This window comes from Mytilus edulis, chromosome 8 (genome assembly GCF_963676685.1).
Source record: "Mytilus edulis chromosome 8, xbMytEdul2.2, whole genome shotgun sequence".
NCBI lineage: Eukaryota > Metazoa > Mollusca > Bivalvia > Mytilida > Mytilidae > Mytilus > Mytilus edulis.
Window position 1 is genome coordinate 15,206,081 of NC_092351.1, and position 25,207 is coordinate 15,231,287.

Below are 25,207 nucleotides of genomic sequence, written 5' to 3' on the forward strand. Positions count from 1 at the left end.
AAAAATCAATTTTGTGTAAATTGTTCTTTTTTTACCACGTTTCAGATTATGTTTATACAAATAACTTTGAAAACCATTTGTTTCATTCAAATAGAATGCCCTTATTCGGATAAAAGTAGTTTATTTTATTCCAATTTGTGAAAAAAATCATGTTTGTTTACATTTTTTATGTCAGCAAAATATCGAGAAGCAATCTGCATTTTGTTGTTTTGAAAAAACTATGTACTTTTAAAACTGGATTTTCTCACATACTGATCATAATGTTGAACCATTTTGACAGACAGTTTTATTTTGTTGTAAATTTGTCTGTGTAATTAATTAAATAAAATTATTTACTGACTTTTCATATGTCTTCTCGATTAAATATCTTTCACGATCGTCTCGCAATACTTGACCACCGTGAGATATTCCTTCACGATCTTTTCTCTCGTTAAACTGAATGTCACCCGTGATACTGTAAGCTTTATAAAATATTTAGAAAAAAAAAATAATAATATTATAAGATGTCAATAAATAATGCACTCCTTAATAACCAGTCTTTAAATAACATAAAAAAAATCACCAAGAACAAAACTATGATAACAATAAAAATTATGAACCTTTCAGATCAACTAGTGTAAATGAAATAAGTCACTTTGTTTTATTGTCAACAGATAACAATAGCATTTCTATGTACCCACTAGTTTGTTTATTGCACTGTACGGTATATCATGCATGAATTATTTTTTGAAACGATTTAATATTAAATAGCATTTAAATATATACATGTAGTAGACGTATACGTCTAAGGTTTGTTCCGGTATACATGGGAATATTCTTATAAAAAGTACATAAATTGAAGATGTATTTTGTTTACCTGTTGATAGGTGAGTGAATTTTTATCCTGTTTGGCTAAAAATCTTAATCATTTGATCTTCATCAAAACTTTAATAAAAGGCAAAATTTTCACATTTTGAATTGTAGCGTCTTCCTGTTAATGCATATTTTTTTGTCTTTAATTTCATCTTCTCTTTCTTTAACTTTATGATCTTGTTATTCAGAACCATTTTTCTTTATGTCATCATAGCCGTTACCGTCATTTTTTCTGTAAAGAATATTTGTCACAATTTCTTTGTGTGCGACATTGTAACATTCAAACCAATAACACTTAAAGTCACTAGTTTCTCCAGATTCACGACAATAAACAAGGATATACGAAACTGTAATAATAAATGTACTTACGATTTATGGATTTATTGTTGATTACGTAACTTTTAACGTTAAAAGATATAGAAGCACACATTGAGAGTTGACATCCCCTAATCTGTAGATAATTATTGTTATTTCTTCCCAAAAGATGTTTTGGTGTTTCTTTTTACACAAGAAATCAACCTTCTGAGACGGAATCTCGAACAATGAAAGGAACTGGCTGGATTTGGTGTATTATAAAACCTCAAAACAGTGTGTTTTGACAAATTGGTTAATATTAGGAACAAGGTGCCCGACAATGCAATATGTCGAAATGCTTATAAACTATCATATGAATTAACATATGTAGCCAGTAATATAATCACTTGGTCTACAACTGCAGACATAAAAATATATTTAAAGCATCGTTATTCAAGACCTATGTTTTAATACTTAATATTGACAAAAAACTGTACAGTGAAGTGTTATTCTCAGTATACATGCACCTAAAGATCATATGGTAAAAGTTATTCTTGTCCTCTTGAAGTCATTGTACAAATTCCACACTTCAAATAATTACAAATAGATTTGATACATGTACCTGAAGATCAAATAAAATGTATAGTATTCTTGTATCTAATATAAAAAGGTGTTGTGAAATTGTTTACGAATTCAAACTCTGAAGCTTAGTGGTTACCGTTGGTTTATGTCTGTCATATTTTTTTCGTAAATTGTATTGTTTGGCTGGTTTTCTCGTTAGAATTGATACTCAATTTTTAATTCCGAGGCCTTTTATAAGAGGCTATACGGTACGGGGTTTTCTTGACTTGAACATGCATACTTCTAAATCGTTTGGTTTCTGGTGATAGGTGGTCAAAATATAACAAACCCTAATTTCAGGGGTTGACATATGGCACATGTATTTTTTTATAATTATTTTGAAGGCAGATCTCTGAATAATTTAGTCTTAAAGCAATGTAAAGCTTAACATAATGTATAGACACCAACCTATGATTGATCATCGTATGGAAATAAAAAAAAGTTGTCTGGTGCTTTAGTCTCGTTGTTGTGGTACAAACCTTATTTTCCTTTACTTCGAGACAATTCAATAGTTGACTAGACATTTTATCAAACGAGACTTAAAAAATATCTATTGCTTTTTTAAATCATTTATTTAAATTAAACATATGTAGACCACAAATCCAATACAAAAGGTTGTCAAACTTGTTAAAAAGATTGTTTTGCTAATATATATTTATGCTAAAAAAGTTTCTTTAAATATTGATGATTTAAACGGGTTAATAATCTATTAGAAAGAAAAGGTTAAACACGGGTTATTACAATGGAGGAAAACGGGCACAGTCAACAATGTGTTTTGTTAAGACGTTGAAGTACCTTAAAAAGTGTCATTTAACTCTTTTGTTAACTTAGTGCAGTTATAGTTCGCAGAAGTGGTAATCAATAAGTGAATAAACTTATAAGCTGAAGTACATGTAAATTAAAACATAGATATAGGAAGATGTGGTGTGAGTGCCAATGAGACAACTCTCCATACAAATAACAATTTAAAAAGTAAACCATTATAGGTTAAAGTACGGCCTTCAACACGGAGCCTTAGCTCACACCGAACAACAAGCTATAAAGGGCCCCAAAATTACTAGTGTAAAACCATTCAAACGGGAAAACCAACGGTCTAATCTATATTAACAAAACGAGAAACGAGAAACACGTATATATTACATAAACAAACGACAACTACTGTACATCAGATTCCTGACTTAGGACAGGTGCAAACATTTGCAGCGGGATTAAACGTTTTAATGGATCCAAACCTTCTCCCTTTTTCTGAAACAATAGCATAACATCACAACAAAGAAAAACATACGATAAAATATAAATTGGCAGACTTAACTCAATCAAAAAACGTATGATTAAACAATGAACGAATAAATTTGATCTGCGATATCTGAATACAAATGCACAGTTAATTAAATATTAGAGACAAACATTCATGACCAAAAAGCTAACAAACAAATTCAAAAACAGGACATGACTGAGAAATATTTAACCAATCAATGTTCACTTTAGAAAAAAACCGGTTTTTTTATAATCTTGAAGTTTATACAAATGTTGTAAGAATAAGTGAAGATATTACAAATAATCAAAGCTGGTGTAAAGACAAGATCCGTATAAATAAAAAATGACAAAAAAGCATTATAAACAGTATCAACAGGTCGAATTAACAAGAAAATACGATTTGAGAGTACTCGCAGTAAAACGTTTACTTACATAAATATTTTTACAATTTAGGAAAACATAATATTTATGTGTATGAGCTATAGAAACAGGAAGTGGAGTGAAAGTCGCATGTTGAGCTTTTCTCATAATTTGCATCCAGTACAATACAAATAATTATATTCGTATTCAGTAGTCTATATTTGGTAATACAAATGATTTACAACAACAATGTCTTAATCTGATGAAAAAAAAAGTCAATAAGAGAAACTATTAGGAAACTAAGGTTCCAACTCCTCAGGCAAAATTGAAGGTGTAAAAAATATCTTGATCACATCAATTTGCTAATGGACTTGATTTTAAATTTTATTTTGATAACGAAAATCTACTTTATGATTTACAACTATATTAGGGACGACATCAAAAGTTCAATGAAGGATGAAAAACTTAATTCATATAGTTTTTTCACTGACCCTTTTAACTTAATTTGGGGAAAATTGATTGACCAATAAGGATATATGTAAAATCGATGTCAATTTATACAAAAAATGCAGAAACTTTACCGCCCCCCCCCCACCCCAAGCTATTTGAATTAAGTTTTTTTTATCCTTCATTGATCTTTTTTATGTCGACCCGTAGATGTTTAACATTTATCACTTCGCCTGATATAATTGCAAAACACCAGCAGGAGACAACATTACACACTTTCTACCTGGATAATATACATGTACTGCATATCAATTAAAACATTTTATGAATTAAACTTGACAGTTTGTAAAGATTATTTTCCATTTGGTTTATTGAAAGAGTGTAAAAAGAGGGGGAGGGGTGTTAGAAATTGATGGCAGACAATTGAAAGCTCTTGTTTAATTTGTTAAAAATCTTTTCTAGGCAAGGAACGACATTTTTAAGATACTTGTAGTTTTGGTCATTCTGTTGGCATCTAGGTGGTTTTTGTTGTTTTGCTGTCCTTTGGTTGCTGTCTTTTAATTAACCTACTGTAAATTATAATTAATATGGTTAATCGAACCTCATTAGCAAGGAAAAGAAAATAGTAGTAAGAAGTTAAAAGTTGTCTCACTTCCACTTTAAGTATAAAGATTACATTGCGAAATTCTTATCTCAAAGTTGAAAAAGAAAAGAACACACTGTAAAGTTAAATTGAGTAAGAGCTAGTTAAGGCGGATGATATTTCTTTGTGTTTTATACTCAGTGGAATTAATACTGTCCTTTAAAGTTAGTTTTTACGGTCATACGCTTCCTTAACTGTTTCTATTCTTAAACATTATTGTGTTTCGAATATTTAGTTTTGAGTGTTCTCGATGAAGGCAAGGCGCTTCGAACCCATGCAAATTATAACTTGATGTTTATATTTGTTTTCCAAGAAGAATACCTACGACTTTGATATGCTTTGTTTGGATCCCCTCCTTGTTACTTCTTCCTTTTTGCTTTCATCGATATAAGCTGTATTTAACTACGGAGACGTTTAACCATGTTCACACTTTTCGGGCTCATAGGTTTTTTTTTAAATGGCAGAAGCTGTATAGTTGATTACAGTTTCGAAATTAAGAAAACAATCATTAATATTGTAGTTACAGCAATGGTAAATGGCCTACCCACCAATGAAGAGATCGACGAACGCCTTAAGTTTGTCCAGGAGCAAGCAAAGCCGCCAGTAAAGAATGTTTTGGAGAGTATACTTATTGATCGAATGGAAAACTGGAGGTAGGATTTTTGTTGTCATAGCAGTGTGTTTATGCATGGCATATATATAATAGGAAAATGTGGTATGTTTGCCCATGTGAAAACTATCCCATAGAACATAAAGACAAAGATGTGAAAAGTAACATGTTAACGTTCGACGTTTGTTAACAAGAGAACACACATACAGTATGATAAGAAACCCCGGGTTAACAAAATCTCAATCATTTAAAGAGAAAAATAACGAACTGAACTGTCTATTAACGACGATACGTGATTTTGGCTTGGTTTAGTCACACAAAGAATGTGTTGGGGCTAAACTTTGAAATCGCTGAAACCTCGGTCTAACTTAAGAGTAGCTGTGCCGGGAACCGTAGTTCTGGTGTCTTTGTAATATGTTTGACTATTTATGGGCGTCAAGTTGGTTACCTATTCCCTATTCCCTATTCGTTACCTATTCCCTATTCCCTATTCGTTGCCTATTCGTTACCTATTCCCTATTCCCTATTCGTTACCTATTCGTTACCTATTCCCTATTCCCTATTCGTTACCTATTCGTTACCTATTCCCTATTCCCTATTCGTTGCCTATTCGTTGCCTATTCGTTACCTATTCCCTATTCCCTATTCGTTACCTATTCGTTACCTATTCCCTATTCCCTATTCGTTACCTATTCGTTACTTATTTGATTTTTAATATCCTTCCCCCTTTTTAATTATGGCATGGAATAGTTTAATATGGCTGCCGTTACCATGGAAACGGCACAATTGTGAAAAAAATGAGCTTTTGGTTTTTGGTGAACTGTTTGGATATGCTTCAACTCAGAATCATCATATTTTAAAACAATGTAGGTGCCCACTATATACAGGTGTTGGATGATTTTGGCGATCATTGGAACTACTATGTTGCCATGGAAACTACACCAAAATTTTCAAAATTCTCAAAATGCTCAAAACTTCATGAAACTTCACAGTAATGATGAGCAACATTGGAGTTGGAATTTCCAAAATAGGTCTTGTTACCATGGAAACAATGCAAAAAGGTCAAAAATTTCAAAAATAAGAATTTTCCGCAAACTGGATGAAACTTTACAGGAATGGTAACTGGCATAGGCAGAGTTGGATTTGAAGTTAACCATGGAAACAGCAAAAATATCAAAAATTCAAAATGTTCAAACTTAATGAAACTTTGCAAAAATGTTACTAGACATCTGTAGATGCTCTCTTTGACTTTGGAATTGTCAAAATGGCTGTCGCTCACCTGGTAATAGGGGGAAGGGGTGCCTTCCGTTATTGCTAGCAATTACAAATCTAGTTGTTAATAGTCTTACATATGGTAATAGTTCTGAATTGGTTGAGGTAAAATGATCTTTTTATGACCTATTTATATGTGTTTGTGCTCAACCGATCCTTTTACTTCATGTTCGATACGCATTTGTTCCTTACTTGTTTTTTTATACGTTCTACCTTTTAACTGCTTTATGTCCGTATGTTTGAAGATGGATCTTGGTTCGACGGGATGAAATCACCGTGTTAGCGCTTGCGTAAAAACGAAGATGTGGTATGATTACCAATGAGACAACACTCCACATTAGACCAAAATGACACAGAAATTATCAACTATAGTTCACTGTACGGCCTTCAACAATGAGCATAGCCCAAACCGTGTAGTCACCTGTAAAAGGCCCAGACATGACAACCTCATACAATTCAAACAACAAAACTGACGGCCGTATTTCATATACAAAAAAATAAACGGAAATATGTAACACAAAAACAAACGATAACTACTTAATTTCAGGCTCTTGTCTAGGGACAGGCACATACTTACATAATGTGGTAGAGTTAAACATGTAAGCAGGGTGTACATCGTTTCGGAGCATGCTATTACCTTGTTTAATTCGTTCCATCACTCGCTTATAATTCGCTTATAATACGTGTATCTTACGTTGCACCTTTTAAAACATGATTTTCAATTGTTTTGTTGTCTCTGGTGGAAGATTTGGGCTCTTAGAGGTGATATAACTCTATAAGTGCATTTGTAACCGTTCCAGCGGTCGGATAATACCCTGTTAAATATTCGTTACTAATTCGCTTTTAAAAAGTTTGTTGTACGTTGCACCTTTTAGAAAAGGATTTCCAATTGTGTTCATATCTCTGGTGGTAATAATGTGTTCTTATAGATGAAATACCCCTATAAGCGCATATGTACTCGTTCCAGCGATCGGTTAATACCCTGTTACCTATTCGTTACCTATTCGTTACCTATTCACTTATAGTACGTTTGTTGTACGTTGCACCTTTTAGAAAAGGATTTTCAATTAAATTCATATCTCTGATGGTAACAATGTGTTCTTAGAGATGAAATGACCCCATTAGAGCGCATGTACCCGTTCCAGCGCTCGGTAAATAACCTGTTACCTATTCGTTACTTATTCGCTTTTAATGCGCGGGGTATACGGTGCACCTTGAAATAAATCGTTTTTTAATTGTGTTCAGGTCTCTGGTGGTAAGAATGTGTTCTTAGAGATGAAATTACCCTATTAGCGCGCATGTACCCGTTCCAGCGCTCGGTTAATACCCTGTTACCTATTAGTTACCTATTCGTTACCTATTCGCTTATAATACATTTTTTTATACGTTGCACCTGTTAGAAAAGGATTTTCAATTATGTCCAGGTCTCAGACGGTAACAATGTGTTCTTAGAGATGAAATGACCCCATTAGAGCGCATGTACCCGTTCCAGCGCTCGGTAAATAACCTGTTACCTATTCATTACCTATTCGCTTTTAATGCGCGGGGTATACGGTGCACCTTGAAATAAATCGTTTTTTAATTGTGTTCAGGTCTCTGGTGGTAAGAATGTGTTCTTAGAGATGAAATGACCCTATTAGCGCGCATGTACCCGTTCCAGCGCTCGGTTAATACCCTGTTATCCATTCGTTAACTATTCGTTACCTATTCGCTTATAATACATTTTTTTATACGTTTCACTTGTTAGAAAAGGATTTTCAATTATGTCCATGTCTCAGGTGGTAACAATGTGTTCTTAGAGATGAAATTACCCTATTAGCGCTCATGTACCCGTTCCAGTGCTCGGTAAATAATCTTGTTACCTATTCGTTACCTATTCGCTTTTAATGCGCGGGGTATACGCTGCAACTTGAAATAAATCGTGTTTTAATTGTTTTCATGTCTCAGGTGGTAACAATGTGTTCTTAGAGATGAAATGACCCCATTAGAGCGCATGTACCCGTTCCAGCGCTCGGTAAATAACCTGTTACCTATTCGTTACCTATTCGCTTTTAATGCGCGGGGTATACGGTGCACCTTGAAATAAATCGTTTTTTAATTGTGTTCAGGTGTCTGGTGGTAAGAATGTGTTCTTAGAGATGAAATGACCCTATTAGCGCGCATGTTCCCGTTCCAGCGCTCGGTTAATACCCTGTTACCTATTCGTTACCTATTCGCTTATAATACATTTTTTTATACGCTTCACCTGTTAGAAAAGGATTTTCAATTATGTCCATGTCTCAGGTGGTAACAATGTGTTCTTAGAGATGAAATGACCCCATTAGAGCGCATGTACCCGTTCCAGCGCTCGGTAAATAACCTGTTACCTATTCGTTACCTATTCGCTTTTAATGCGCGGGGTATACGCTGCACCTTGAAATAAATCGTGTTTTAATTGTGTTCATGTCTGGTGGTAACAATGTGTTCTTAGAGATGAAATTACCCCATTAGAGCGCATGTACCCGTTCCAGCGCTCGGTAAATAACCTGTTACCTATTCGTTACTTATTCTTTTTTAATGCGCGGGGTATACGGTGCACCTTGAAATAAATCGTTTTTTAATTGTGTTCAGGTCTCTGGTGGTAAGAATGTGTTCTTAGAGATGAAATTACCCTATTAGCGCGCATGTACCCGTTCCAGCGCTCGGTTAATACCCTGTTACCTATTCGTTACCTATTCGTTACCTATTCGCTTATAATAAATTTTTTTATACGTTGCACCTGTTAGAAAAGGATTTTCAATTAAATTCATATCTCTGATGGTAACAATGTGTTCTTAGAGATGAAATGACCCCATTAGAGCGCATGTACCCGTTCCAGCGCTCGGTAAATAACCTGTTACCTATTCGTTACTTATTCGCTTTTAATGCGCGGGGTATACGGTGCACCTTGAAATAAATCGTTTTTTAATTGTGTTCAGGTCTCTGGTGGTAAGAATGTGTTCTTAGAGATGAAATTACCCTATTAGCGCGCATGTACCCGTTCCAGCGCTCGGTTAATACCCTGTTACCTATTAGTTACCTATTCGTTACCTATTCGCTTATAATACATTTTTTTATACGTTGCACCTGTTAGAAAAGGATTTTCAATTATGTCCAGGTCTCAGACGGTAACAATGTGTTCTTAGAGATGAAATGACCCCATTAGAGCGCATGTACCCGTTCCAGCGCTCGGTAAATAACCTGTTACCTATTCATTACCTATTCGCTTTTAATGCGCGGGGTATACGGTGCACCTTGAAATAAATCGTTTTTTAATTGTGTTCAGGTCTCTGGTGGTAAGAATGTGTTCTTAGAGATGAAATGACCCTATTAGCGCGCATGTACCCGTTCCAGCGCTCGGTTAATACCCTGTTATCCATTCGTTAACTATTCGTTACCTATTCGCTTATAATACATTTTTTTATACGTTTCACTTGTTAGAAAAGGATTTTCAATTATGTCCATGTCTCAGGTGGTAACAATGTGTTCTTAGAGATGAAATTACCCTATTAGCGCTCATGTACCCGTTCCAGTGCTCGGTAAATAATCTTGTTACCTATTCGTTACCTATTCGCTTTTAATGCGCGGGGTATACGCTGCAACTTGAAATAAATCGTGTTTTAATTGTTTTCATGTCTCAGGTGGTAACAATGTGTTCTTAGAGATGAAATGACCCCATTAGAGCGCATGTACCCGTTCCAGCGCTCGGTAAATAACCTGTTACCTATTCGTTACCTATTCGCTTTTAATGCGCGGGGTATACGGTGCACCTTGAAATAAATCGTTTTTTAATTGTGTTCAGGTGTCTGGTGGTAAGAATGTGTTCTTAGAGATGAAATGACCCTATTAGCGCGCATGTTCCCGTTCCAGCGCTCGGTTAATACCCTGTTACCTATTCGTTACCTATTCGCTTATAATACATTTTTTTATACGCTTCACCTGTTAGAAAAGGATTTTCAATTATGTCCATGTCTCAGGTGGTAACAATGTGTTCTTAGAGATGAAATGACCCCATTAGAGCGCATGTACCCGTTCCAGCGCTCGGTAAATAACCTGTTACCTATTCGTTACCTATTCGCTTTTAATGCGCGGGGTATACGCTGCACCTTGAAATAAATCGTGTTTTAATTGTGTTCATGTCTGGTGGTAACAATGTGTTCTTAGAGATGAAATTACCCCATTAGAGCGCATGTACCCGTTCCAGCGCTCGGTAAATAACCTGTTACCTATTCGTTACTTATTCTTTTTTAATGCGCGGGGTATACGGTGCACCTTGAAATAAATCGTTTTTTAATTGTGTTCAGGTCTCTGGTGGTAAGAATGTGTTCTTAGAGATGAAATTACCCTATTAGCGCGCATGTACCCGTTCCAGCGCTCGGTTAATACCCTGTTACCTATTCGTTACCTATTCGTTACCTATTCGCTTATAATAAATTTTTTTATACGTTGCACCTGTTAGAAAAGGATTTTCAATTATGTCCAGGTCTCAGACGGTAACAATGTGTTTTTAGAGATGAAATGACCCCATTAGAGCGCATGTACCCGTTCCAGCGCTCGGTAAATAACCTGTTACCTATTCGTTACCTATTCGCTTTTAATGCGCGGGGTATACGCTGCAACTTGAAATAAATCGTGTTTTAATTGTGTTTATGTCTGGTGGTAACAATGTGTTCTTAGAGATGAAATGACCCCATTAGAGTGCATGTACCCGTTCCAGCGCTCGGTAAATAACCTGTTACCTATTTGTTACCTATTCGCTTTTAATGAGCGGGGTATACGGTGCACCTTGAAATAAATCGTTTTTTAATTGTGTTCAGGTCTCTGGTGGTAAGAATGTGTTCTTAGAGATGAAATGACCCTATTAGCGCGCATGTACCCGTTCAAGCGCTCGGTTAATACCCTGTTACCCATTCGTTACCTATTCGTTACCTATTCGCTTTTAATGCGCGGGGTATACGCAGCAACTTGAAATAAATCGTGTTTTAATTGTTTTCATGTCTCAGGTGGTTACAATGTGTTCTTAGAGATGAAATTACCCTATTAGCGCTCATGTACCCGTTTCAGTGCTCGGAAAATAATCTTGTTACCTATTCGTTACCTATTCGCTTATAATGCGCAGGGTATACGCTGCAACTTGAAATAAATCGTGTTTTAATTGTGTTCATGTCTGGTGGTAACAATTTGTTCTTAGAGATTAAATGACCCCATTAGAGCGCATGTACCCGTTCCAGCGCTCGGTAAATAACCTGTTACCTATTCGTTAGAGATTAAATGACCCCATTAGAGTGCATGTACCCGTTCCAGCGCTCGGTAAATAACCTGTTACCTATTCGTTACTTATTCGCTTTTAATGCGCGGGGTATACGGTGCACCTTGAAATAAATCGTTTTTTAATTGTGTTCAGGTCTCTGGTGGTAAGAATGTGTTCTTAGAGATGAAATGACCCTATTAGCGCGCATGTACCCGTTCCAGCGCTCGGTTAATACCCTGTTACCTATTCGTTACCTATTCGTTACCTATTCGCTTATAATACATTTTTTTATACGTTTCACCTGTTAGAAAAGGATTTACAATTATGTCCATGTCTCAGGTGGTAACAATGTGTTCTTAGAGATGAAATGACCCCATTAGAGCGCATGTACCCGTTCCAGCGCTCGGTAAATAACCTGTTACCTATTCGTTACCTATTCGCTTTTAATGCGCGGGGTATACGCTGTACCTTGAAATAAATCGTTTTTTAATTGTGTTCAGGTCTCTGGTGGTAAGAATGTGTTCTTAGAGATGAAATTACCCTATTAGCGCGCATGTACCCGTTCCAGCGCTCGGTAAATAACCTGTTACCTATTCGTTACCTATTCGCTTTTAATGCGCGGGGTATACGCTGCACCTTGAAATAAATCGTGTTTTAATTGTGTTCATGTCTGGTGGTAACAATGTGTTCTTAGAGATGAAATGACCCCATTAGAGCGCATGTACCCGTTCCAGCGCTCGGTTAATACCCTGTTACCTATTCGTTACCTATTCGTTACCTATTCGCATATAATACATTTTTTTATACGTTTCAACTGTTAGAAAAGGATTTTCAATTATGTCCATGTCTCAGGTGGTAACAATGTGTTCTTAGAGATGAAATTACCCTATTAGCGCTCATGTACCCGTTCCACCAGAGACATGAACACAATTAAAAAACGATTTATTTAAAGGTGCAACGTATACCTCGTGCATTCAAAGCAAATAAGGAACGAATAAGAAGCAGGGTATTAACTGAGCGCTGGAACGAGTACATATGCGCTAATAGGGGTATTTCATCTAAAAGAACACATTATTACCACCAGAGATATGAACTGAATTAAAAATCCTTTTCTAAAAGATGCAACGTACAACAAACGTAATATAAGTGAATAGGTAACGAATAGGTAACAGGGTATTTATCGAGCGCTGGAACGGGTACATGCACGCTAATAGGGTCATTTCATCTCTAAGAACACATTGTTACCACCAGAGACATGGAGACAATTAAAAATCCTTTTCTAAAAGGTGCAACATACAACAAAAGTATTATAAGTGAATAGGTAACGAATAGGCAACGAATAGGTAACAGGGTATTCACCGAGCGCTGGAACGGGTACATGCGCGCTAATAGGGTAATTTCATCTCTAAGAACACATTGTTACCACCAGAGACATGAACACAATTAAAAAACGATTTATTTCAAGGTGCAACGTATACCTCGTGCAGTAAAAGCAAATAAGGAACGAATAAGAAGCAGGGTATTAACTGAGCGCTGGAACGAGAACATACGCGCTAATAGGGGTATTTCATCTAAAAGAACACATTATTACCACCAGAGATATGAACTGAATTAAAAATCCTTTTCTAAAAGGTGCAACGTACAACAAACGTATTATAAGTGAATAGGTAACGAATAGGTAACATGGTATTTATCGAGCGCTGGAACGGGTACATGCGCGCTAATAGGGTCATTTCATCTCTAAGAACACATTGTTACCACCAGAGACACGGACACCATTGAAAATCCTTTTCTGAAAAGTGCAACGTACAACAAACGTATTATAAGTGAATAGGTAACGAATAGGTAACAGGGTATTAAACGAGCGCTGGAACGGGTTCATGCGCTCTAATAGGGTCATTTCATCTCTAAGAACACATTGTTACCACCAGAGACCTGAACACAATTAAAAAAACGATTTATTTCAAGGTGCAACGTATACCTCGTGCATTTAAAGCAAATAAGGAACGAATAAGTAGCAGGGTATTTACTGAGCGCTGGAACGAGTACATACGCGCTAATAGGGGTATTTCATCTAAAAGAACACATTATTACCACCAGAGATATGAACTGAATTAAAAATCCTTTTCTAAAAGGTGCAACGTACAACAAACGTATTATAAGTGAATAGGTAACGAATAGGTAACAGGTTATTTACCGAGCGCTGGAACGGGTACATGCGCGCTAATAGGGTAATTTCATCTCTAAGAACACATTCTTACCACCAGAGACCTGAACACAATTAAAAAACGATTTATTTCAAGGTACACCGTATACCCCGCGCATTAAAAGCGAATAGGTAACGAATAGGTAACAGGTTATTTACCGAGCGCTGGAACGGGTACATGCGCTCTAATGGGGTCATTTCATCTCTAAGAACACATTGTTACCACCAGACATGAACACAATTAAAACACGATTTATTTCAAGGTGCAGCGTATACCCCGCGCATTAAAAGCAAATAGGTAACGAATAGGTAACAGGTTATTTACCGAGCGCTGGAACGGGTACATGCGCTCTAATGGGGTCATTTCATCTCTAAGAACACATTGTTACCACCTGAGACATGGACATAATTGAAAATCCTTTTCTAACAGGTGAAACGTATAAAAAAATGTATTATAAGCGAATAGGTAACGAATAGGTAACGAATAGGTAACAGGGTATTAACCGAGCGCTGGAACGGGTACATGCGCGCTAATAGGGTAATTTCATCTCTAAGAACACATTCTTACCACCAGAGACCTGAACACAATTAAAAAAACGATTTATTTCAAGGTGCACCGTATACCCCGCGCATTAAAAGCGAATAGGTAACGAATAGGTAACAGGTTATTTACCGAGCGCTGGAACGGGTACATGCGCTCTAATGGGGTCATTTCATCTCTAAGAACACATTGTTACCACCTGAGACATGAACACAATTAAAACACGATTTATTTCAAGTTGCAGCGTATACCCCGCGCATTAAAAGCGAATAGGTAACGAATAGGTAACAAGATTATTTACCGAGCACTGGAACGGGTACATGAGCGCTAATAGGGTAATTTCATCTCTAAGAACACATTGTTACCACCTGAGACATGGACATAATTGAAAATCCTTTTCTAACAGGTGAAACGTACAAAAAAAATGTATTATAAGCGAATAGGTAACGAATAATTAACGAATGGATAACAGGGTATTAACCGAGCGCTGGAACGGGTACATGCGCGCTAATAGGGTAATTTCATCTCTAAGAACACATTCTTACCACCAGAGACCTGAACACAATTAAAAAACGATTTATTTCAAGGTGCACCGTATACCCCGCGCATTAAAAGCGAATAGGTAACAGGTTATTTACCGAGCGCTGGAACGGGTACATGCGCTCTAATGGGGTCATTTCATCTCTAAGAACACATTGTTACCACCTGAGACATGAACACAATTAAAACACGATTTATTTCAAGTTGCAGCGTATACCCCGCGCATTAAAAGCGAATAGGTAACGAATAGGAAACAAGATTATTTACCGAGCACTGGAACGGGTACATGAGCGCTAATAGGGTAATTTCATCTCTAAGAACACATTGTTACCACCTGAGACATGGACATAATTGAAAATCCTTTTCTAACAGGTGAAACGTATAAAAAAATGTATTATAAGCGAATAGGTAACGAATAGGTAACGAATGGATAACAGGGTATTAACCGAGCGCTGGAACGGGTACATGCGCGCTAATAGGGTCATTTCATCTCTAAGAACACATTCTTACCACCAGAGACCTGAACACAATTAAAAAACGATTTATTTCAAGGTGCACCGTATACCCCTCGCATTAAAAGCGAATAGGTAACGAATAGGTAACAGGTTATTTACCGAGCGCTGGAACGGGTACATGCGCTCTAATGGGGTCATTTCATCTCTAAGAACACATTGTTACCGTCTGAGACCTGGACATAATTGAAAATCCTTTTCTAACAGGTGAAACGTATAAAAAAATGTATTATAAGCGAATAGGTAACGAATAGGTAACGAATAGGTAACAGGGTATTAACCGAGCGCTGGAACGGGTACATGCGCGCTAATAGGGTCATTTCATCTCTAAGAACACATTCTTACCACCAGAGACCTGAACACAATTAAAAAACGATTTATTTCAAGGTGCACCGTATACCCCGCGCATTAAAAGCGAATAAGTAACGAATAGGTAACAGGTTATTTACCGAGCGCTGGAACGGGTACATGCGCTCTAATGGGGTCATTTCATCTCTAAGAACACATTGTTACCACCAGACATGAACACAATTAAAACACGATTTATTTCAAGGTGCAGCGTATACCCCGCGCATTAAAAGCGAATAGGTAACGAATAGGTAACAAGATTATTTACCGAGCACTGGAACGGGTACATGAGCGCTAATAGGGTAATTTCATCCCTTAGAACACATTGTTACCACCTGAGACATGGACATAATTGAAAATCCTTTTCTAACAGGTGAAACGTATAAAAAAATGTATTATAAGCGAATAGGTAACGAATAGGTAACGAATGGATAACAGGGTATTAACCGAGCGCTGGAACATGCGCGCTAATAGGGTCATTTCATCTCTAAGAACACATTCTTACCACCAGAGACCTGAACACAATTAAAAAACGATTTATTTCAAGGTGCACCGTATACCCCGCGCATTAAAAGCGAATAAGTAACGAATAGGTAACAGGTTATTTACCGAGCGCTGGAACGGGTACATGCGCTCTAATGGGGTCATTTCATTTCTAAGAACACATTGTTACCACCAGACATGAACACAATTAAAAAACGATTTATTTCAAGTTGCAACGTATATTCCGCGCATTAAAAGCGAATAGGTAACGAATAGGTAACAGGTTATTTACCGAGCGCTGGAACGGGTACATGCGCTCTAATGGGGTCATTTCATATCTAAGAACACATTGTTACCGTCTGAGACCTGGACATAATTGAAAATCCTTTTCTAACAGGTGAAACGTATAAAAAAATGTATTATAAGCGAATAGGTAACGAATAGGTAACGAATAGGTAACAGGGTATTAACCGAGCGCTGGAACGGGTACATGCGCGCTAATAGGGTAATTTCATCTCTAAGAACACATTCTTACCACCAGAGACCTGAACACAATTAAAAAACGATTTATTTCAAGGTGCACCGTATACCCCGCGCATTAAAAGCGAATAGGTAACAGGTTATTTACCGAGCGCTGGAACGGGTACATGCGCTCTAATGGGGTCATTTCATCTCTAAGAACACATTGTTACCACCTGAGACATGAACACAATTAAAACACGATTTATTTCAAGTTGCAGCGTATACCCCGCGCATTAAAAGCGAATAGGTAACGAATAGGAAACAAGATTATTTACCGAGCACTGGAACGGGTACATGAGCGCTAATAGGGTAATTTCATCTCTAAGAACACATTGTTACCACCTGAGACATGGACATAATTGAAAATCCTTTTCTAACAGGTGAAACGTATAAAAAAATGTATTATAAGCGAATAGGTAACGAATAGGTAACGAATGGATAACAGGGTATTAACCGAGCGCTGGAACGGGTACATGCGCGCTAATAGGGTCATTTCATCTCTAAGAACACATTCTTACCACCAGAGACCTGAACACAATTAAAAAATGATTTATTTCAAGGTGCACCGTATACCCCTCGCATTAAAAGCGAATAGGTAACGAATAGGTAACAGGTTATTTACCGAGCGCTGGAACGGGTACATGCGCTCTAATGGGGTCATTTCATCTCTAAGAACACATTGTTACCGTCTGAGACCTGGACATAATTGAAAATCCTTTTCTAACAGGTGAAACGTATAAAAAAATGTATTATAAGCGAATAGGTAACGAATAGGTAACGAATAGGTAACAGGGTATTAACCGAGCGCTGGAACGGGTACATGCGCGCTAATAGGGTCATTTCATCTCTAAGAACACATTCTTACCACCAGAGACCTGAACACAATTAAAAAACGATTTATTTCAAGGTGCACCGTATACCCCGCGCATTAAAAGCGAATAAGTAACGAATAGGTAACAGGTTATTTACCGAGCGCTGGAACGGGTACATGCGCTCTAATGGGGTCATTTCATCTCTAAGAACACATTGTTACCACCAGACATGAACACAATTAAAACACGATTTATTTCAAGGTGCAGCGTATACCCCGCGCATTAAAAGCGAATAGGTAACGAATAGGTAAGGTTATTTACCGAGCGCTGGAACGGGTACATGCGCTCTAATGGGGTCATTTCATCTCTAAGAACACATTGTTACCACCTGAGACATGGACATAATTGAAAATCCTTTTCTAACAGGTGAAACGTATAAAAAAATGTATTATAAGCGAATAGGTAACGAATAGGTAACGAATAGCTAACAGGGTATTAACCGAGCGCTGGAACGGGTACATGTGCGCTAATAGAATCATTTCATCTCTAAGAACACATTCTTACCACCAGAGACCTGAACACAATTAAAAAACGATTTATTTCAAGGTGCACCGTATACCCCGCGCATTAAAAGCGAATAGGTAACGAATAGGTAACAGGTTATTTACCGAGCGCTGGAACGGGTACATGCGCTCTAATGGGGTCATTTCATCTCTAAGAACACATTGTTACCACCTGAGACATGAACACAATTAAAACACGATTTATTTCAAGTTGCAGCGTATACCCCGCGCATTAAAAGCGAATAGGTAACGAATAGGTAACAAGATTATTTACCGAGCACTGGAACGGGTACATGAGCGCTAATAGGGTAATTTCATCCCTTAGAACACATTGTTACCACCTGAGACATGGACATAATTGAAAATCCTTTTCTAACAGGTGAAACGTATAAAAAAATGTATTATAAGCGAATAGGTAACGAATAATTAACGAATGGATAACAGGGTATTAACCGAGCGCTGGAACATGCGCGCTAATAGGGTCATTTCATCTCTAAGAACACATTCTTACCACCAGAGACCTGAACACAATTAAAAAACGATTTATTTCAAGGTGCACCGTATACCCCGCGCATTAAAAGCGAATAAGTAACGAATAGGTAACAGGTTATTTACCGAGCGCTGGAACGGGTACATGCGCTCTAATGGGGTCATTTCATTTCTAAGAACACATTGTTACCACCAGACATGAACACAATTAAAAAACGATTTATTTCAAGTTGCACCGTATATTCCGCGCATTAAAAGCGAATAGGTAACGAATAGGTAACAGGTTATTTACCGAGCGCTGGAACGGGTACATGCGCTCTAATGGGGTCATTTCATATCTAAGAACACATTGTTACCGTCTGAGACCTGGACATAATTGAAAATCCTTTTCTAACAGGTGAAACGTATAAACAAATGTATTATAAGCGAATAGGTAACGAATAGGTAACGAATAGGTAACAGGGTATTAACCGAGCGCTGGAACGGGTACATGCGCGCTAATAGGGTAATTTCATCTCTAAGAACACATTCTTACCACCAGAGACCTGAACACAATTAAAAAACGATTTATTTCAAGGTGCACCGTATACCCCGCGCATTAAAAGCGAATAAGTAACGAATAGGTAACAGGTTATTTACCGAGCGCTGGAACGGGTACATGCGCTCTAATGGGGTCATTTCATCTCTAAGAACACATTGTTACCATCAGAGATATGAATTTAATTGAAAATCCTTTTCTAAAAGGTGCAACGTACAACAAACGTACTATAAGTGAATAGGTAACGAATAGGTAACGAATAGGTAACAGGGTATTAACCGATCGCTGGAACGAGTACATATGCGCTTATAGGGGTATTTCATCTATAAGAACACATTATTACCACCAGAGATATGAACACAATTGGAAATCCTTTTCTAAAAGGTGCAACGTACAACAAACTTTTTAAAAGCGAATTAGTAACGAATATTTAACAGGGTATTATCCGACCGCTGGAACGGTTACAAATGCACTTATAGATTTATATCACCTCTAAGAGCCCAAATCTTCCACCAGAGACAACAAAACAATTGAAAATCATGTTTTAAAAGGTGCAACGTAAGATACACGTATTATAAGCGAATTATAAGCGAGTGATGGAACGAATTAGAAAAGGTAATAGCATGCTCCGAAACGATGTACACCCTGCTTACATGTTTAACTCTACCACATTATGCAAGTATGTGCCTGTCCCTAGACAAGAGCCTGAAATTAAGTAGTTATCGTTTGTTTTTGTGTTACATATTTCCGTTTATTTTTTTGTATATGAAATACGGCCGTCAGTTTTGTTGTTTGAATTGTATGAGGTTTTCATGTCTGGGCCTTTTATAGGTGACTACACGGTTTGGGCTATGCTCATTGTTGAAGGCCGTACAGTGAACTATAGTTGATAATTTCTGTGTCATTTTGGTCTAATGTGGAGTGTTGTCTCATTGGTAATCATACCACATCTTCGTTTTTACGCAAGCGCTAACACGGTGATTTCATCCCGTCGAACCAAGATCCATCTTCAAACATACGGACATAAAGCAGTTAAAAGGTAGAACGTATAAAAAACAAGTAAGGAACAAATGCGTATCGAACATGAAGTAAAAGGATCGGTTGAGCACAAACACATATAAATAGGTCATAAAAAGATCATTTTACCTCAACCAATTCAGAACTATTACCATATGTAAGACTATTAACAACTAGATTTGTAATTGCTAGCAATAACGGAAGGCACCCCTTCCCCCTATTACCAGGTGAGCGACAGCCATTTTGACAATTCCAAAGTCAAAGAGAGCATCTACAGATGTCTAGTAACATTTTTGCAAAGTTTCATTAAGTTTGAACATTTTGAATTTTTGATATTTTTGCTGTTTCCATGGTTACGGCGGCCATTTTGAAAATTCTAACTTCAAAATCCAACTCTGCCTATGCCAGTTACCATTCCTGTAAAGTTTCATCCAGTTTGCGGAAAATTCTTATTTTTGAAATTTTTGACCTTTTTGCATTGTTTCCATGGTAACAAGACCTATTTTGGAAATTCCAACTCCAATGTTGCTCATCATTACTGTGAAGTTTCATGAAGTTTTGAGCATTTTGAGAATTTTGAAAATTTTGGTGTAGTTTCCATGGCAACATAGTAGTTCCAATGATCGCCAAAATCATCCAACACCTGTATATAGTGGGCACCTACATTGTTTTAAAATATGATGATTCTGAGTTGAAGCATATCCAAACAGTTCACCAAAAACCAAAAGCTCATTTTTTTCACAATTGTGCCGTTTCCATGGTAACGGCAGCCATATTAAACTATTCCATGCCATAATTAAAAAGGGGGAAGGATATTAAAAATCAAATAAGTAACGAATAGGTAACGAATAGGGAATAGGGAATAGGTAACGAATAGGTAACGAATAGGGAATAGGGAATAGGTAACGAATAGGCAACGAATAGGGAATAGGGAATAGGTAACGAATAGGTAACGAATAGGGAATAGGGAATAGGTAACGAATAGGTAACGAATAGGGAATAGGGAATAGGTAACGAATAGGCAACGAATAGGGAATAGGGAATAGGTAACGAATAGGGAATAGGGAATAGGTAACCAACTTGACGCCCATTGACTATTTGCTTCATAAGTTTCCGCAACTAACCTGAGAGTGTGATAAAACATACAACGTAAGAAAATACTGTTAAAATCAAATAAAAAATTGATGTTACAGATCAGTGCTAGGCACAGCAAATCAAATACCAGACAATGAACCATTTAAAGATTACTTGCAGTAAATAAAGCTATTATAAGACAAAGATATCACCAGCAAACCTCCAACGGGAGGTCTTTATTGAATCCCAACAATGGCACAGAAAAAAATATGTTCAATAGGACTCACTAAGAACGTTATTATAGTATATCGGCGATATAGTTTCTATGATATTTTTTTTTGCAGTGGAGAGGAAGAGTGTTCCGGATTTGGTATTCCTTGTTTAATGGATTCACAGTGTTGCAGTCAAAATTGTGAAAACACACATCGTGAATTTTTCTACTGTATGTCACCAAAAGAATGAGTTTTCTAAAACAGACGTCGATTTAGTTCCAAGTTCAATATATAGACGTGTTTATTTATACTTTGTCTCAGAAATTGTATGCGTGCATATTATCTATCTACTGATTTTGACATCACTCTTCCATATATAAATCAAAACACCCAATACAATCTACTAGTTTCAGATTCTGTACTTCCGTACTTCTAAATAGATGGAAAAAATATGAAGCTTATACACCGTTTTATAATAAAAAAATTCTATTCGACTATTTACACCAGATATGATTTTTGTATTTTTTTTTAAATAAAGGATTACATTTTAACATGCCTGTGTATTTTATCAATTTTAATCACCACTCACATTCAACCAAGTCATTTGTCTTTCATATGCCTGCAGTATAAATTTACCAGAAACAAAGAAAAACATATAGTAAGGCCTATGAGCAAATCCAACTTGAACAACAGTACTAGGAAAACATGGAATAACTACAATAACACGAAAGCAATATAATAATCGATAAAGTAAATGTTCTAGGCTTGATGTGCACAGGACAATACTGACGTGCATTTTTTACTCTCGTTCGAAATCTTCGAGAAAATAGTGAATAACAACTTCATATCGAACTTATACAACTGTATATATAATTGTGATGTTATATTGGGGTCCTTACCCCCTTAAACCTCCATTTGTGAAGCTAAATGAAGTTCACTTGTCCTGCATTCCTTTCCTATTTGATCGTCAATAGATATATAGAGTTCAGTTTTTCAATTGAGGGTCTAAACGAACACCTCCAAAATGGCTAGCAGAAAAGATAAAAAAAATATAGAAATGAAAAGTCTACGGCTAAAATTTTAAATGAAAGCAGAAATGTTTTATACGGTGACACATCTGAAATGTCTTCTTTAATGAATAAAGTATTAACTCTATTAATTAAAATGGACATAAGACTGTCAAGCATTGAAAAAAATACAGGATAAAATAATCCAACACTTACTCAAATGAACGACAAACTAACATCCATAACAGCTCGGGTCATAACAGCCGAAAAGGTATCTATGATGTTAAAACTAGTGTGTCAGATTTAGAATCAAATTGTCATGGCACCAGTAATATCTTTGATGAAGTTAAAAAAAAGACAAATTACTAAGAAAAGGGTTTCGACAAAATAAAAGAGGACTTCCTGAGATTAGATACTAGTAGATGTACAATAGCTGAAGATCTCATCAAAGTAGAGAGAGAAAATAATGACGTGAAAACGAAACTTACCGACATTCAATGTCGAGCCATGAAGTACAACCTGATTTTCACAGGGTTGTCGTGTCAACGTATATTTGTTCCTAACAATATTTGTTCATGAGTGAAACAATATTATAATAATATTTGTTGTGTGGAAATTGTTTCATGGAATACTTTTTCCATCTGTATTATATTTGTTCCACTGATATTAGGAACTTATCTTATATGTTGATGAGTATAATGCTGAAGTTTAGTTTAAACCTGATTGATTATTATATAAATCAAAACAGGTTTTAAATTCTTATTATCTGATTATTATGTAAAATGAAAATTGTTAATGACTAAGCTATATTCCTTTATACACGACATCTAAATGTATACTGAAACACAGAGGCTGATAAGCATGAGAAAATATTTATGTTTTTAAATGATGGAACATATGTTGAAGGTAACTAAATATGTTAGCAAGTTCAGCTGTGAAATATAAATGTTAATTCTAATGAAAAAAATATCATTTGAAGGTAAAATATGTCAGTAATTATGGATAATTCAAAAATGATTGTTTAATATCTTCAATATTGGGAACAATTATTTCCCATATTCACGATACCTGTTCTTATAATAATTGTAAATACATTTACCAATTTTCCAATCCGGCATTAGAAATTAGTCATGGATATAATATACTAAAATTTTGTGTCGGAAAAGTTATAATGTAATATTTTTTTCCAATCGGAATAGTTATTACATAACATTTTTTTCCAATCGGAATAGTTATTACATAACATTTTTTCCATTTTTTCATTTTAATGAGTGATAAAAGTAAAAATGATGAAATTTCTACCATAATAAATATTCCAAAGATAATTCGTTGTGTAATAAAACTTCCTATTGGAATTTGTTTTATGTGATAAAAATTCTGAGGCATCGGTCCTTTTATTATGCTGATGGATAAATATCACATAACAATAATTCCAATTGGAACTTTTGTTACATAATAAATTATCTTTCGAATAAATATTATGACGGAACTTGTGTTCTGTGACAGTCGGAACATAGAGACGAAAATATAGAAGACAAACTACGAAGTTTCCTATACCATGAGATGAAAATTGATAAGCGTATTGAATTCAGCAACGTGCATCGTTTTGAGAGGAGATCGGAAAATGGAAAAAGACCCATTGTTGCCAAGTTTCTATATTTGTCTGAAAGGATCGGATTACGGTGTCAATGAACAATTTCCACCCGAAATAGAACAAAGACGGAGACGTTTATATCCGATTATGAAAGAAGAGAGAAGAAAAAGAGCAAATGTTGTGCTTAAAATAAGTTATACGTTAATGATGAAATAGTAAATCCAGATGTATACGAGTTGGAGAGTACGCATGTAGATCCTCGTCAATCAACTTCAAGACCACAAAACGCCTAAGGGTACATTCTACACCAGACAGAGAAGACAGTCAAGCCTGATCACAGATATTACTTATTTAATGGATTCGTAATAAAACCCAGGTAAACATAAATTGCGTCACAGGTAAATAAACAGTTACATGTGCGAGGACATGAGTATGCTAATTCATGCATTTCCATATATGGTAGTGTTCCAGACCTGTTGAAACAGATGGTAAATATATTTTTTGGTTCAAAATTGATAAAAAAAATGTTTCATCTATGTCAAGATATTATTTTTGGTATTGTACATATTCCACCAGAAAATTCATCATATTGTATAGGTGACCTATTTAACGAAATTGAACATGAACTTCTTATGTTTAGTTCAGATCATAGTTATATGTGCCTTCTTGGAGATTTCAATGCCAGAACAGGCGACGACTTAGATTTCACAGAAGTTACCTATGAGGAATTTTCAGGAAGGTTTGATTTGAATGATGTATCTTTAAACACGTTAGCAAGCTCCAATATTAATATTTTAAGAAAAAATATGGATGAAAAGAAAAATAATTTTGGTAACATTTTCTTACAGCTATTTAGAGCTAATAATTTATTTATTTGTAATGGTAGAATCTAGGAGGACAAATACAAAGGCCAATTTACATGTGAAAATGTCAGTGTGGTAGATTATGTTATTGGTTCTGCAAATTGTCTTACACTTTTTCAAAACTTTTGTAATCTTGAAACATCAAAATTATTTTCCGATGCTCACACTCCATTGTCACTTTCTATGTGTATATATGAAAATGAGAAAAGAAATCATTTTAAAAAAGGGAACTTCAAATCAACTGAAGAGGTTAAAAAATGG

The 25,207-nt window shown here is 36.0% G+C and overlaps 1 long non-coding RNA gene across 1 annotated transcript; it reads left to right on the top strand.

The window, feature by feature from the left end:
- Window positions 1-728: 728 nt before the first annotated feature.
- On the top strand, window positions 729-22,035 carry LOC139484902 (uncharacterized). The gene is made up of 3 exons (XR_011655186.1): window positions 729-866; window positions 4,995-5,127; window positions 21,615-22,035. It is a non-coding gene; the product is annotated as an uncharacterized lncRNA (long non-coding RNA).
- The last annotated feature ends 3,172 nt before the right edge of the window (window positions 22,036-25,207 follow it).